Here is a 17,022-nt window from a genome sequence, read left to right as displayed (position 1 = left end):
CCTAAGTAGTGTGACAAAAAAAAAAAAAAAGAAAGAAAAAAGTAATTGAAATCTGAAGGAAAACAAAACAAAACAATCAAAAAAAACCCACAAACTCCTTTCAAGTAGTGCTTCTCAATATTTTTTGTACTTCATGTTGAAGAAAGGACCGATAAATCTTAAATCAAAATATAAGTGCTTTGTCTGCTGGGATATGTTTTTTTAATCTCTAACTAAGCTTTCAATGACCATTTAGTACTTTTATTTTCCCATATCTTGTTTCTTTCTTTTATAGAAATGTATAGATTGCAGTGACTCAGAACCACATCACCATGGAAAAGTCTAATATGGATGTTTATCACCTTTTTTGATCCGGAAGTTCCTTTGTCAGTTTTAATGTAATACATTCTCAAACTGCTCTCTGACTTTGTTCCCATATTCTTTTTGCATTCAGAAACTGAGTAAACCACATCCTAATTTTATTGTTTTACAAAAATGCATGCAGAAGAGTTTATAAATATGCATGTATGCATTTTATATATTTCAATATAAATATTGATATATATTTTATGGTCTTTTACAGTTCTGAAAGTAGCCTGCCTGTGGCAGATGAGTTGAGTACTGAATATACCCATATTATGCTTACTAAAATTAGTACTTCTGAATTCCTGAGAAATTAAAAAATGCTAGAGATCTATCATGATACCATTTAAAAGAATGGAAAAAAAAAATCTGTTTAAGTCATAATTTACCCATCAAATTTAATTGGTTGGACAAGATAATCTTGAAGATCTTTTCCAACCTTAATGATTCTATGTCTCAGTTTGTACAGTAAAACAGCATAAAACAAAATATTAAATAGTAGGAATGCTATTTTTGACTTGAGAGGTTTAATGGTAATACAGCAAAGCCAAAACTTGTACTCAGACACTTCTGAATGAACAGTGAACAGACAGAAGCTTGTGTTAGACATTCCTTATTTGGTCAGAACAGTAAGATAATATCTTAGCCTGAGGCAAAGCATTATGATATGAAACCTGCATGTATGAACAAAGAGATCCTGGTGAAACTAAAACTGAAAAAGGAAGCATACAGCATCAAATGTGGATAACCTGGAAGAAATACAGAAACACTGTCCAAGCAGCCACAGATCAAGTTAGGAAAGCTAAAGCTCAGATAGAACTGAATCTGGCCAAGGATAACAAAGGTGACAAGGGCTTCTGTAAGTATGGCAGTAATAAAAGGAAATCTAGAGAAAATGTGGGCCCCCTCCTGAAAAAAATAGAAGCCCTGGTTACCCAGGACAGTGAAAAGGCGAAGGTACTGAATACCTTCCTTAATTCAGTCTTTACCACCAAATCTGGCCTTCAGGAATCCCAGGTCGCAGAGACCAGACGGAAAAGCTGGAGCGAGGAAGATGTACCCTTGGTGGAAGAGGATTGGGTCAGGGAATACTTGAGCAAATTGGACGTTCCATGGGCCCTGATGGAATGCACCCATGAGTGATGAGGGATCTGACAGATATGATTGCAAGGCAACTCTTGATAATCTGCGCTCGATCATGGCAGCTCAGAGAAGTGCCTGAAGACTAGAGGAAAGCAGATCACTCCTATCTTCAAGAAGACCAAGAAAGAATACCCAGGGAACTACAGGCCGGTCAGCCTCACCTTGATCCCTGGAAATGTGATGGAACAGCTAATCCTGGAAACCATTTCCAGACACATGAAGGACAAGGAAATCATCAGCAGTAGTCAGCATGGATTCATCAAAGGGGAGTCATGCTTGACCAATTTGATAAGAATCTGAAATAAGTGGCCTGATGGATGAGCATATTGCAAAACTTCCTTTAAGGAAGTTTTGATCAAATGAGAACATTCAGTTTGTAAGGGCTGGTGGGAAGCCAATGCCTGCAAAGTCTCAGCCAGAGCTCAGATCATCATTGGCTCCTTCTACATTCTTTATGCTGCTATTAAAGGATATGGCCAAATTCTCTTAAAACCAAGTCACTTCTGTTGCCCATGAAATGTACAGTCAGTTCCACAAAGTGGAGTCAGCTGTTTTACCAGCTCTTACAAGCATGGATACGGTATACAGAAAGAGATTGTGATCTATATTTGCTAAGATAAGTGGATTTTTTTATTATTTAAAATTGAATATATGCTTATGTCTTTGCAAGATCTGGGACATATGCAGTTGATTCACTACCCCTGTTTTATTGCAGTCAGTGTCCTTATTTACATTTGCCTTAACTAGAGCATGTCCGTCTCCTTTAAACACTGGCCTCAGTTTTCTCAGTATGCCATCATATTTACTAAATGAAGAAATTGTTGTTTAATGCACAGTAATGTAGTATTAATAAAAGCAGTCAAATTATTTCTAGCATATGTCACCCAGGGAAACCGAGCCACTGGCATACAAAATAGATAATGATAACAATAAAAATATTAATAAGTAAAAATAATGAAAAATAAAGTATGATAATATTAATTAATATTTAGATTTGACTGATGATTTTGATCTATGGATTCTGTTTTCAGTGACAGATAGATAAATGTAAGTTTTATAAACATAGTTTCAGAGATGAGAATATGAAAATTACGTGACCAAAGAACAAATTAAAAAATGAATTTTGCTGGAACCGTCTTAAACTGTCTCTAAGTAATTCTATTAAAAAAATAAAATAATAATACAAACATTATTACAAACATTATTTTCACCAGCACTTTTTCTGTAAAGCTATATACAAACATTAAAATATGTTTTATTTTTCTTGTATTCTATTCATAGAATGTCTATTATTCTTTGAAGCTTGAAAGGAAGCCTTCATTCATGACACATTATTCAGTAATTCAAACTGTTTGAGAATTCTCCCTGCTGAGAAGCAAAGGTTAATAGTAGGGGCTAATATAACTAACCATTTTTATTCATCTATCTGACCAGGTAAATTCTAAGCGTACATTTTAATAGGGCTTAATGAGGTTTCTCACAGTTTATAGGTTCTGGCTATACCATGGTAATTAGCACTGAGGCATTATTCACTTTTCTCTTAATAAGGGTTTCATTTTACCCTTTGAAAGAGATCCTGTTATTTTTTGCTTCATTGCTTTGCTTTATTGAACATTATACGACATGGTAAACAATTAAGTATGATTGTGGAAGAAATTAAAACACAGGCTTAAATCCATAAAAGCAGTGAAAATGAAGTTAAGGTTGAAACCATACTTTACTTCATTGTGCTTATGAACTGCAACTTGCATAGTATTCAAGTTCGTTTACTCTTTTCATCTCAGTAGTTATATACAATGGGGAGAAATTACATTTTTCTATGTAATTCAATATTTACTTCCATTGTGAGTCTTTCAAGAGCTCAGTGTTCTACTGATTATAGTTCTATATTTCTTAAGATAATATTAAAAATGCCCATTGCCACTACCTAGGCATGTAAATTAATTTAAACATCTCCAGCTTAACCTATGACTCAAATCTTTTGATCAGTATGTTTTTATATTGTCGATAAAATACCACGGAGATATTCAACCACAAAGATATATCTTTTATAATGTGCATTAGCAATGTCCTCAATATTATCCCTATGCACACCTTACAAAAACATTTTTCTGAAGTGTTCTTTAAATTCTATATTGAAAAATTCTTTTAAGTAAGGTACACATTAGAAATTATTTTCTGCTGCACATTCCCAAAAGAATAGCTGTTCAAGACTCTGTGCTAATATATACCAAAGAATATCTGGTCTATTCTATGTGGCCTTGGATAGAGGAAAAACAAAACAAAACTGTCTCATTTTTAATTAACTCACTTGTAAAGTTAAAAAAAAAAAAAGTAAAAAAGATTGTTCACAGGCTCCACTATTCAAACACTTTTCATGTAAAGTGCAAGGCTATGCATACTTATAGGCAACTTCTGTTACAAAAACGTTCTACAGCAGATTTTTGACAGCCTTAGCAATAATTTTATATTTTAAAGTAACTTGTTAATATATTTAGCTAAGATGAATCTTTACTCTTATTTGCTGGTAATTTTCCAGCAAAGGAATAATAAGTTTTCATGAAGTAGTAATCTAACTGAACAAATAAATATTATTGTGTTTTCCTGTGGATTTGTGTGAATTCTAAGACTGGTAAATGTTGTTTCAACCATTCTGAGTGCAGGATATCTTTCTGATAGTCCTTAGGACAATTCATTGTCCTTAGGCAAGTAAGGAATATTTTCAGGGAATATTGTCAAATACCTGAGAGGGAAGGGGAAAGAGGGGAAAGGGAGAGGGCGAGGAAGAGGAAAGTCGAGGGAGAGGGAGAGCGAGAGGAAGCAGACAGAGGGGAGCAGACGGAGGGGAGCAGACGGAAGGGAGGGGAGCAGACGGAGGGGAGCAGACGGAAGGGAGGGGAGGGGAGGGGCAGGAGGGAAGGGAAGGGAAGGGAAGGGAAGGGAAGGGAAGGGAAGGGAAGGGAAGGGAAGGGAAGGGAAGGGAAGGGAAGGGAAGGGAAGGGAAGGGAAGGGAAGGGAAGGGAAGGGAAGGGAAGGGAAGGGAAGGGAAGGGAAGGGAAGGGAAGGGAAGGGAAGGGAAGGGAAGGGAAGGGAAGGGAAGGGAAGGGAAGGGAAGGGAAGGGAAGGGAAGGGAAGGGAAGGGAAGGGAAGGGAAGGGAAGGGAAGGGAAGGGAAGAAGAAGAAGGGAAGGGAAGAAGAAGGGAAGGGAAGAAGAAGGGAAGGGAAGAAGAAGGGAAGGGAAGAAGAAGGGAAGGGAAGAAGAAGGTGAGGTGAGGGAGATGCGATGTGACGGAGAAGCGAGGTGAGGCGAGGCAAGGAGATTCATCTTTTCATAAATTTTGGACTATGATTAACTCCTTCCCAGAATCATCTGGGAACTTGCTTCAAACATATTCCTTTTGATCAGTAGCATAATGATATTGTCTGAAAGCTTAATCTTTCCTCCTTTCTTCCTAGTGTTTGTTCTTAGTTTTATTATACAGTAAAATAATAAAAAGCAAAATTCATGTTGAAAGACAGTTCTAGAGGTCATCTAGTCTACCTCCTACACAAAGCAGGAAAAAGTCAATTACATAAGGTTTCTCATGTCTTTGTCTTGTGCAGCTTTGAAAATCTCCAAAATTAGAGATTCCTAAAGGTTGCTAGACAACCTCTTCCAGTGTGTTTAACCACTCTGATAAGTTTTTTGTTGTTGTTGTTTTGCTTCTTTTGGTAATTGTTGTGTTTTGTTTATTTGTTTTTGGTTGGTTGGTTGGTTTTTATTTTCTCTTGCCAGAATTTCCCTTTTTGCAACTTGAAACCATTACCTCTGATATGCTTACAGGGCACCTGAGAGAAAAGTCTCATAACGTTTTCTGTATATTTCATATTTAGAAAATCAAAGACTTATGATTCCCTTCTGTGATCCCAGGATTGTCTCCATGGTCCACAAATCCAGTACCCACAACTTCTCCTTGGGTATGCCACCCCCCTTGGCCTAGTGGTTTTGTGAAGTACTCATTCCAATCTCTCTCTCTTTTCCGGAAAGCCCCAAAGCTGTTTTTTAGATGTGGCCTCATAAGTGCCAAGCAGAATGTAATGATCACTTTCCTAGGCCTAATGCCTATGCTTTTGCTAACACAGACAAGTATGCATTCATGTTCATCATCTCCAGGGCTCACTGATTATTTGTTATCCATCAAACCCCTACACATTTTTCTACAGACCTGTTTTCTAGCCTGTCAGTCTCCACTCCATGCCCTAATTCTGCCACATATATAGGAATTTTCATTCTTCTCTCTTGAACAACAGGAGGCTCCCTTTGGACAATTTCTTCCCTGCTGACTTGGTGACATCCATATAATTCATTAGAGTCCATTGTACTTCATCATCCAAGTTGCCGATGATCTTATACACTATTAACTCCATTACTCAGTCCTGATAAGAACTGTTCCTTATCAGCTGCCAAATACATTTGAACTATTTAGCGCCACTCATTCCATAACCTCTCCCTGTCCAAGAAGCCAGGTTATATTTCATGTGAGGAGTCAATCATGCTGGGCATGCGTAAGTTGCCATTTGTAGCTCCATGCTGATCATTCCCAGTCACCTTTCTGTTTCTACCATGCCTGTAAATACCTTTAATGAAGTCTTGCTGTATAGTGCTCTTAAGGACTGAAGGGAGTTTGTGGGACTGCAGGATATGAACATTAATTAGGGATGGACAAAGAAAGGAAGGAAGGGAGGGAGGGAGGGAGGGAGTTTGGAACTTTAAATGAAAAGTTGCACAGGTGTGAACCGTGATTTCTTACTTATGGTAAGAGGGAAAACTCCTCTCTCCCAGATGGAGAGTGAGAAACAGCTCTGCAGACACCAAGGTCAATGAAGAAGGAGCAGAGGAGGTGCTCCAGGTGTCGGCGTAGAAGTTCCCCTGCAACTTGTGGAGGAGTGCATGGTGGAGCAGGTGGATCTGGCCTGAAGGAGGCTGTGGCTTATGAGCAGACTCCAGGCCGGAGCTGCGGTCCATTGTAGTGGGTTTATGTGGCAAGGTTTTAGTAGTGGGGGGCCGCAGGGGTGGCCTCTGAGAAGAATCCAGAAGCTGCCCCATGTTAGATAACCAGTTTCAGCTGGCTCCAAAGGAAACCACCACTGCCCAGAGCTGAGCCAATAAGTGATGTTGTTTGCGCCTCTGTGAGAGCAGACTTTAAGAAAGGGGAAGAAAAAAAAATGCTGAACAACAGCAGCTGAGAAAGTGAAGAGTGAGAAACAGCCTTGCAAACCCCAAGGCCAGTGAAGAAGGAGGAGGAGGAGGTGCTCCAGGTGCCAGAGCAGAAGTTCCGCTGTGGCCTGTGGAGAGGCCACTGGTGGAGAAGGCTGTCCCGCTGCAGCCCACGGGTCCCATGGTGCAACCGATCTCCATGGAGCCCTGTGGAGAACCCCCACTGGAGAAGATTCTGGGCCGGAGCTGCAGCCCGTGGAGAGGAGCTTACAAAGGAGAAGGTGATCTGGAGGGAGCTGCTGCCTGTGGGGGACATATGTTGGAGTATTTTGCCCCTGACAGATGAACCCTGTGGTACAGACCCATACTGGAGCAGTTCTTGAAGAGCTGCTGCCTGTGGGAAGCCTATGCAAGATCAGTTCAGGAAGGACAGCATCCCGTGGGAGGGACACCATGTTGAAGTGGGGGAAGAGAGTGACTGTGAAGGAGTGGCTGAGACGAGGTGTTACAGATGGACTGCAACACCCATTCCCTCATTCCCCTGTGCTGCTTGGGGGGAGGAGTTGGAAGAAGGTGGATGGAAAGAAGGTGTCTTTAGTTTGCTTTTTAGTTTCTCACTGTTCTAGTCTGCTAGTGATACGCAATTAATTATATTAATCTCCCTACGTTGAGTCTGTTTTGCCTCTGACAATAATTAGTGATTGATCTCCGTGTCCTTATCTCAATCCTTGAGTCCTTTCCATCATATTTTCTCCCCGTTTTCCTTTGAGGAGTAGGAATGAAAGAGTGGTTGTTGTGGAGTTCAGCTGCCCAGCACGGTAAAAACACTGCACAGTTATGTAATTTTTGTATGAGAGTAGAACTGGCGCAGGAAAGAATGATCATCTTTTAACCAGTACTTTTTCTGTATCATATTTTTTAATATAGTAATAGCAGAAATCTCATCTCATCCTCTGAACATGTCACTCCATGAGTGAACAAAAGTTATAAGAAGGCTATGAAATGCTAGTGACAGCAGTTTACAGTAAATGTTTCCTCAACCTCTGTTCTAGGTATCTCAGTATTTCCTAAAGCATCAATGAATATATATTCTGAAGAACTAAGAAGTCATTAAATAGCAAAGGAGGGAAAGCAAGTATGAAATAATACAATGAATAAACTTTGCTTCTTTTATTAATTTATTTTTCTCTCTGAACAAGTCTGAGACAGATGCTTTTGGAAGTGCTTAATCCAATGAAGTATTGATTAGTTCTTAGTACTAATAAAAGCAGATTCTCTCTTGTTGAATACATTATAAAAATTTCCATCATATATTAAAAGTTTGTATATCACCATTACAATATTAAATATCTTAGCAGAGAGAGAAGGACTCCTGTCAGGTCTGTACAGGTTTCTTCTGACTAGCCATTTCAAACATAGACAGAATGGGTGTCTCTTGTTCATTAAATGCTTTCACACATAGAATTCCCCTGTGGATCAATGCTGCTACATCCATTATTTAGTATTTATATCCCATATCAAGGCTAACAGTAACAACAGCTTGGAGATGGAAGAAGGCATTTTATGGTGTAAGGCTTCACAGTAATTCAGCAAATAATTCAAAGCTGGTAAATAAGCTTTACAATGTGGAGCCCAAATACTTAAAATACTCATTTTATCAAAGAGCATGTTGAGAATTGCTTACTTTTCATAAACATATATAGAAAAGTGATGTTATAACAGTGCAGTAGAGCATTGCTGGCATAAGCAAAAGTAGAAGAATCAATGGCTGGAAGCTGGAATCAGACAAAATCAACCTTGAAATAAGGTGCATTTTCCTAGCTGTGATGGTAATTAAACATTGGAAAAGCTTTTGCAGTAGGCAATGGACTAACCAGTTCTTTAAGTCTTTAAAATGAGGTTAGCTGTCTTTAACAGTATAATGCTTTAATCAAGTCTTTCAGACAAATGTAATGAATGAACTTAAAAAGTAATTACTGCTGTTATGTTCATAGAATCATAGAATAACCTGAGTTGGAAGGGACGCACAAGTATCACCAAGTCCGACTCCTGGATCCTAACAGAACCAAAATCAGCCTGACCCTCCCCTGTCGCAGCTCCATGCCATTCCCTTGGGTCCTGTCGCTGTCCCCAGAGAGCAGAGCTCAGCACCTACACCTCCACTCCCCCTCGTGAAGAATCTGTAGGCTGCTATGAGGCCTCTCCTCAGTCTCCTCTAGGCTGAATAAAACAAGTGACCTCAGCCGCTCCTCATGTCTTCCCCTCTAGACCCTTTACAACCTTTTCTGCCCCCCTTTGGACACTTTCTAACAGTTTTATATCTTTTTTATACTGTGGCACCCAAAACTGCACAGTAATCGAGATGAGTCTGCATGAGCATGGTGTTGAGCAGGACAATCACTTCCCTCAACCGGCTAGCAATGCTGTTCTTGATGCACCGCAGAATATAGTTGGCCCTCCTGGCTGCCAAGGCACAATGCTGGCTCATGTTCAGCTTGCTGTCAACCAAAACCCCCAGATCCCTTTCTGCAGGGCTGCTGTCCAGCATCTCATCCCCCAGTCTGTACGTATAGCCAGGGTTGCCCCTTCCCTGGAGGAAATGAAATTGGGAAAACATCAGCCAGCTCTTTCTGTAGCATTGAGCTCCATAGACGTATATGCGTCCAGGTGGATCAGCAAATCCTGCACAAGTCTGGGGTTGTTTATCATTCCCAGACAGAGTCCTCCAGCTCAGGGCACCTGGAGTTATCAGAGCCCATCATCAGTGAAGACAGAGGCAAAAAAGGTATTAAACAATGCTGCTTTGTCTATGTCTCTGTTTGTGAGGTGACTATCCTCATCAAGTAATGTACCAATGTCTTCTCTGCTCCTCCTTTTGATGTTAAAATTTAAAACAACAACAACAAGCTTTTTTTTTTTTATTGTTTTCCACAGTACAGGTGAGCTTCAACTCATTTTCTTCCTACAAAGACAACATCTCTGTAGTCCTCCCATGTCACCTGACCTTGATTCCAGAGATTATGTTCAGGATGGTTCTTTCTGGCTTGGAAATTTGTGAAGGTGTAAGGCAGTAGTCCATATCTTTCTTACTTGTCTTTAAGCAGATCAGAATGGTAAGTATTGTCCTTCATATTTGCAGATCTATGCAGGACTGACAACAATCAAATATTAACTAATATGTTTCAGCTATTAGCCTCTTTATATAAGGATGATTTTCTCCCATCCTCTCTTTGCCCTCCAGAAACAAAGACTGACATTGTAAGTTTTTATCTTTGTCATCTAAAAATTTGGAATAAATTCTTTACTTAATGAGGATGGTAAGGCACTGGAACAGTTTGCCCATAGAAGTTGTGGATGCCCCATCCCTGGATGTGTTGAAGACCAGGTTGGATGGGACTTTGAACAACCTGCTCTAGTGGAAGGCACTCCTGCCCTTGGCAGGGGGATTGGAATTAGATGATCTTCAAGGTCCGTTTTGACCCAAACAGTCCTATGATTTTGTGATCCTATGTCCTATGATCTCTTTTCTCTGAACATCAAATGTTGGTTATGTAATGGGACACAACAGACGGGCAGATCTGTTTCTCCAGCAGTACCTAGCTGCCCCGTCTTGCCCACCAGTTCAAGCTTCACCTAATGATCGTATTTTGGGTTCATAAAACACTTTTTCTTCAAATACAACTCAAAAAGGACTTTGAGAAAAGTGTCATTCCTTTTCAATATGGAGGTATCATTTATCTGACAGGATAAAATAGGTGTTGCTAAGATGATCCATCCTTATATAATCAAATTTTCCTGTCTTTTTAAGAGTCTCAGGCACTGAAACGAAGATAATGACATCCTAGTTACTCATGATCCTTCCCTGCAGCACAAAATTTAGTATCCTCATAACTAAAAAAGTAATCTAATTACTAAACATTATACTCATTTTAGGGTATTTGTGTTAAACTTTACAAACAGCAGCATATAAACGGTAATACCAGATTTTAATTTATATATTAATAAACCTAAGGAAAAAAAATCTGGTTAAAACTTTTAAAAATATGTTTAATACAGTAGACTCTCTGCACCCATTTGTGAGAGACTTACCTTCATACTTGAAGCTAAACATATATGTAAATGACTAGCTGATAGGAACACATTAAAATATACATAGATTTAATAGATTGGCAGAAATACTGCATACATATTCAGTAGCTGTTTGTCTCATTCAAGCTTTGATTGTTCCATTTGAAATAGTCAAACAGTCCTAAAGCATCTGTTTATAACATATGGTAGTATGAAAATACCATGGAAGTGCAATTTAGATTGATCTTGGTCTGTTCCATCAAATTAAGTGATGTCTTCCCCATAAGAGAGGAGAAGTACCAAAAGGTAGCAGAATCTCTGTATCTTTCTTAGAATATAAAACAATCTGATCTACATAATTCAGGGGAGAAATGATTCATTGCTTTGGACAGGACTTGCCGTTTTTCCTTGACACAGTACATATATAGGCATGTAATTATAGGTACTTTATAAAAACCTATAAATACAGACCCAAAATCAGATGAATAAAGAAAAAAAAAAACAGGAGTGGAGAGGAGTAACATCAGGGGAAAAAAAAAAAAAAGTCTTATCAAAAGATTATTCTCAAACAGTAGTCACAGATTATAAATGTCAACATCCTCTATAATAGTCCAAAGCAGAAATATTTTAATTAATCATCCTGTTTTTAAGTACTATAGAAAACACTTTCACCAAATTTGTTTGACAAAGTTGACTCTCTGATCACTTCTGGCTGTTATTCAAAGTATTTTGAAGAGTTCAGAGCACAAAAAGTAACATGCACGATCATTTAAAGTGCCAATGGATCATTGTTTTTCAAGATGAAGTATGACAAATTAATATAATATAACATATATTCCAGACTGTCCATACAGATTCTTATTTTAAAGAATATGAGATTGAATACATGGTATATTTTCAAGCAGATATTGCCAGAAAAGTTTTCAGTTTCAGTTCAACTGAAACAGCTGTCAGCACAAAAATGAATGTTACAAGTGAACATATACATATTATTGAATGTTCTCTAAATTGTTCTGTGTATTTCATTTCCTTGGATTAATTTTGTCTTAATTTCCTCAAATGATATAAAATTGAATTATATGATAATATGTATATATTCATAGAAGGCCACATAAATTCACTTATAAGAGTATGTGTACAAGGGAAAAAAAGGAAAGAAAAAGGAAGACGCACTGCTACTCAGTTAAGAAACAGCACCACTATGGCTAGGGTTAATCATAACATTCATTCAACTGCAGTTATCCCAGCTGCTTCCAATCTTCATCCTCTTGTCTCCTGTCCCACCCTCCCAGCTTGCCCTGTGCCAGAAGAGGTTCTTTGTATGTTGCACAGACTGCACAGGTGGCAATGCTCCCATCTGACCTCTGGGTCAGAGGTGGAGGATGTTCTGACAATTTTCATGTATATGAAGTTCAGCTTCTACCTCCAGTACAGCTTGAAAGAGATTGCTTTTTACTGTCTCTGTCTTTATACTGTGTTTTTTTTCCTTTTTTTTTTTTTTTTTCCCAAACTAGTTCTGAACAGTGGTCTTGGTAGGCAGAGAAAGAGTGCAGCTCTCTGTTCCTTTTAAAAGAGCAGTGACATAGCAACAGTTACAATGAAGAAATGGAATGGATATGGGTAGGCAGGTTTGAATGTGTCATCTGCTTTAAGGGCATCTCTCCCTGATGCTGTTGCTTTAACATACTAATAAGATATTCTACTTATTTTGAATGCTTTCCACTGTATAAATTGTTGGAGATCAATATTTTTCTTCTGGGGCAGATGAATTATGACTAAATGCAAAGACCAGTTTTGAAGGGAAGCATCTAAAAATTTCAACATATATGTTTTTCTTAAATAATGTTTTTCAAATATAATAAAATCTGATCTTAAGGATTATTGCATGTGCTACTGAAATGTTAGGAAAAAAATATTAAAAGCACAAAAATATTACCAGCTTTATACTTGGAAAGGCAGACAAGTGATTCAAAGACTATAGAACTGTAGAAAAGTCTAAAAAATTTTATTACAGGCATTTTCTTGGTTATGGAGCTACCTCATTATCTGCTCAGGTAAATGTTAGGTACTCTGAAAAATTAAGAACTTTCAGAAAGACAAAAATATCTCACCTAAAATTTTTATCTCCCAAACAATCAGAGTTAGTAATAGAATTTCCTTCTGCATTATTGTTAGTCTTCTCCACTACATGGACTTATCTATGGATCTACAATTTCAGTAACTTTTTTTTTTTGAGTTGTTTTCTTAACTTTTAAAACTTTAGCCTATGTACATATTCTAAATACTAGTGCTATTGTTTTTCAAAGCAGAACTGCTTTATATGTATAGCAGAATTGGTTTCATATACAAATCTTTGTTCTTTTTTATGCTTTAATCACAACAAAAGAATGAAAACAGAACAAAATGTTGTACATTTATATACTTCAGCTTTTTCTTCTTAGTCAGCTTTATATACAAAGTAGATTTTTATAACTGGATTTTGATCAGATCGTACCACAGTTACAAACCTTTTTAGTTGTCTGACAAACTCCATCTTACTCTGTAAATGGACAATGCTTTTTTTTTTTTTCCCCCCCAGTAGATTTCACTGTACTATTACATCCATCCAGTTTGTATGTTATTTGCTTCTCATGAACTTAGAGGAACAGTGTAGTGAGATTCACCCCATGAGTGTGTAACTACAGTACTAACATTTAGGTGTCTACACCTAAAATAATAATTTAGACTGCTTGTTATAAAAGAAGTATGTTCATTTATCACACTTGCTTTAGAAGTAAGCCCTTTGATGAGATGAATCAGACCTCAGAATGTCTTGTGGACATGACAATAACTTGGTTTGACAGCTTCCAAATAAGGAACATCAAAGAAAAATTGCCTTTGCAATAGTTTGTGACTTGTTAGATTTCAGTCTAAGCTGGTCTAACCATACTGACAGGAATAAGGAAATCCGAAAACTAGAAAGTAAAAGAACTAGCTCAGGAGATATATACCTTCTATATATCAATAATTAAGTGAAATTAATTCCACCCTAGATCAAGCGGTTGGTAGTAGTTGTCTACTGTTTAATTGCCCTTATTAGTCTGCCCTAGGATCATTACAGTCAGGGTCTCAAAATCTCACCAGCTGTTCCTGTGCAAAACCTCCTTGCACTCCTGCCACTGTTTTGTACTGATTTCAACTACTACTTCTCAACTTTTCAAGCTAGTCTTTCCTAGAAAACTATATTCACCAACATCCACAGGCATGCAAGGAAGTCCACAATGAACCTCTAGTCTCAAAGAGGCCACAGTTCTGATTGTACATGAATTTTTAATTCCTATTGTTTCCCATGCTGCATATATACTTAAACAGACATTTGAACTAGACTTCCACCTGTGCTTATTTCACAAGGGAAATGTGAGGGCCTTGCCCATCACGACGTTTCCCAGATAATTCCTCACTGCCTGCCATGCCTTCGTTGCGTTTAGGTTATAAGCGTTGTTCTTCAGTATAACCTACTTAAAGCTCTCTTCACTGGGATAGAAAGCCTGTTTACAAATAAAAAAGCCCCACTTTGTCAGATGCACTGGTCTCTGTGCCCAGCAGTCCTTGTTCCTCAGGCAAGCTCCCATATTCATAAAAACCAAAGCAAAGTCCAGTCTGTGACATGAGCTGTGCACCAAGAGTTAATACACTGGATGCATATGCTCCTCTTTTTTCCTGCTACAGAATGACCAAAGAAGCATATCACCTGAGCTCTCACACTGTTCTTTCTCAGTCTAAAAGTGTGAAGAGCGAAATCACTTTTGATATACTCTGTGTCTGCCTTGATGGTAACATGGGTGCACACCATGGAGGAACAGCAAAAGTTAATGCTCCAAGAACCAGGTGGGTTTTGAGTCTTTCAGCAACAGATTATGTCTGAACCTCCCATAAGCATACAACCTTCTGAGATATCAGGTCAGGCTAGCAGATAGTTTGCTTCATTCCCTGCAGGAGGAAGACTCCGGTAACATTTACCTGGAATTTCATTTTTATGCATACACTTGGTTGAGGCTCTTCTGACTCTGAAGCCTTCCATGACAGGTCTTGCTCTCTCTCCCTGTCCCCTCCCCCCAACTCCCCCATCCCCCAATTCCCATTCCACTATACTAGTACTGAAGCAATATAGGTACAAGTGGAGAAAGATCCTTCATTCTTCTGCTAGAAGTCACAATCTTTGAAGAAACCCCACTGTGGGAGTCTACGTCCACTGCTACCTTTGGGCATATTTTTTGGCTATCCCTCCTTCCTTACATTACATGGCTTGGTCTCCTGCCCTGTCAGGCTCTCTGTGAAGACCCTATCATTTCTTTTTATTTCACCTCCCTAATGGTTAATCAGCTGCTCAATTCCTCCCATATCTACTTCACCTGGCAATTCACCACCTCATTGAGAGCACACCTCCCAGATGAGGTAACCCAGCCCCTGAATCTCAAGATCTGCAAGGACATCCGCCTTCTGGAGCTCTGTGTGGGTCAGGTTCTCTGACTTGCCAAGTCATATTCTTGGCTGGAGACTGTACTCTGAGACACTCTGGCATGACCTTTGCACAATCCCGTATATTTTACTTAGTCACAGTGCCATAAAAGGTAGAAGTCACAGCACTCTCTGAAGTTCATTTGGTCCTTCATTTGTGAACTAAGTTGAAAGTCCAGTTCAGAATTGCATTCTAAGCATTATCTGTAGAAGGAAATCTCTTTTCTGCCATCAGTTGAGCAGCAATAAATCTTTATAATATTTACTGTAATCAGTAAAAATGATTGACAAGATTCTTATAAACAGGATGAACTCAAATAATAGGTCGGTCTTTCATTCCAAACTTTCAGACTAAAATCACTTTGTATCCTTACATTAGTATAGTATACTTTATAGTATAAATTTGAGGACTTTCCAAAGAAAATACCCACATATAGCACTACCAGAACTCACAGAAAACTGAAGTAAAGATGGCCAGCTCCTGATCTCTACTTATGTGGAATTGTGAAAATTGTTTCACTTGTGAAAGCACATACCTTCACTCTATAGATTCACAAGCATGCCCACACTTGCAGATCCCTAAAATATCAGCAAGGGCCTTCAACCTCTTTATTATTTCTGCATGGACTCTGAGCTCCACCCAAGGTCACGCTTGGAGTTTTCCCCATGACAGTTTTTTTTTTCTGTCTTTTTGTGTCCTTAGGTGTTGAAAAAAACATGAAGACAACACAGTCATTGGTAACAGCTAACATGGGTTCTCTAGGGGAAGGTCATGTTTAACAAACTTAATTTCATTTTATGACAAAATCACTCATCTAGTTGACCAAACGAAGTCAGTTGATGTAATCTTTCTGGACTTCAGTAAAGCTTTCAATACTGTCTCTCACAGTATCTTTCTGGACAAAATGACCAGAATACAGTTAGATAAAAGCATAGTAAGATGGGTGAACAATTAGCTGACAGGTTGGGCCCAGATGGTTCTTGTGAGTAGGGTTACATCAGGCTGCCAGCCTGTCACTAGTGGGGTTTCCCCAGGGCTCCACTTTAGGAATAGTCCTCTTCAATGTTTTCATAAATTATTTGGATGAAAGACTTGAAGGTTTTTTGAGGAAGTTCATGGATGATACCAAACTGGGTAGAGCTGTTGACTCTGTTGAGGATGGTGAGGTCCTGCAGGGAGATCTGGACAAATTAGAGAGTTGGCCAATCACCAACTGCATGAAGTTTAACAAGAGTTAAACCAAGTGCCGGGTCCTGCACCTGGGCTGCAACAACCCCAAGCAGAGCTACAGGCTGGGAGATGAGTGGCTGGAAAGCTGCCTGGCCGAGAAGGACCTGGGAGTATTGGTGGATAGTCGGCTGAATATGAGCCAGCAGTGTGCCCAGGTGGCCAAGAAGGCCAACGGCATCCTGGCCTGTATAAGAAGCAGTGTGGCCAGCAGGTCGAGGGAAGTGATTGTGCCCCTGTACTCGGCTCTGGTGAGGCCGCACCTCGAGTACTGTGTTCAGTTTTGGGCCCCTCGCTACAGGAAGGACATGGACGTGCTCGAGCGAGTCCAGAGAAGGGCGACCAAGCTGGTGAGGGGTCTGGAGAACAAGTCTTACGAGGAGCGTATGAGCTTATGAGCCAGCAGTGTGCCCAGGTGGCCAAGAAGGCCAACGGCATCCTGGCCTGTATAAGAAGCAGTGTGGCCAGCAGGTCGAGGGAAGTGATTGTGCCCCTGTACTCGGCTCTGGTGAGGCCGCACCTCGAGTACTGTGTTCAGTTTTGGGCC

This window comes from Anser anser (assembly GCF_964211835.1).
Source record: "Anser anser genome assembly, chromosome: 1".
NCBI classification, from domain to species: domain Eukaryota; kingdom Metazoa; phylum Chordata; class Aves; order Anseriformes; family Anatidae; genus Anser; species Anser anser.
Note: the sequence above shows the minus strand (reverse complement) of the source record.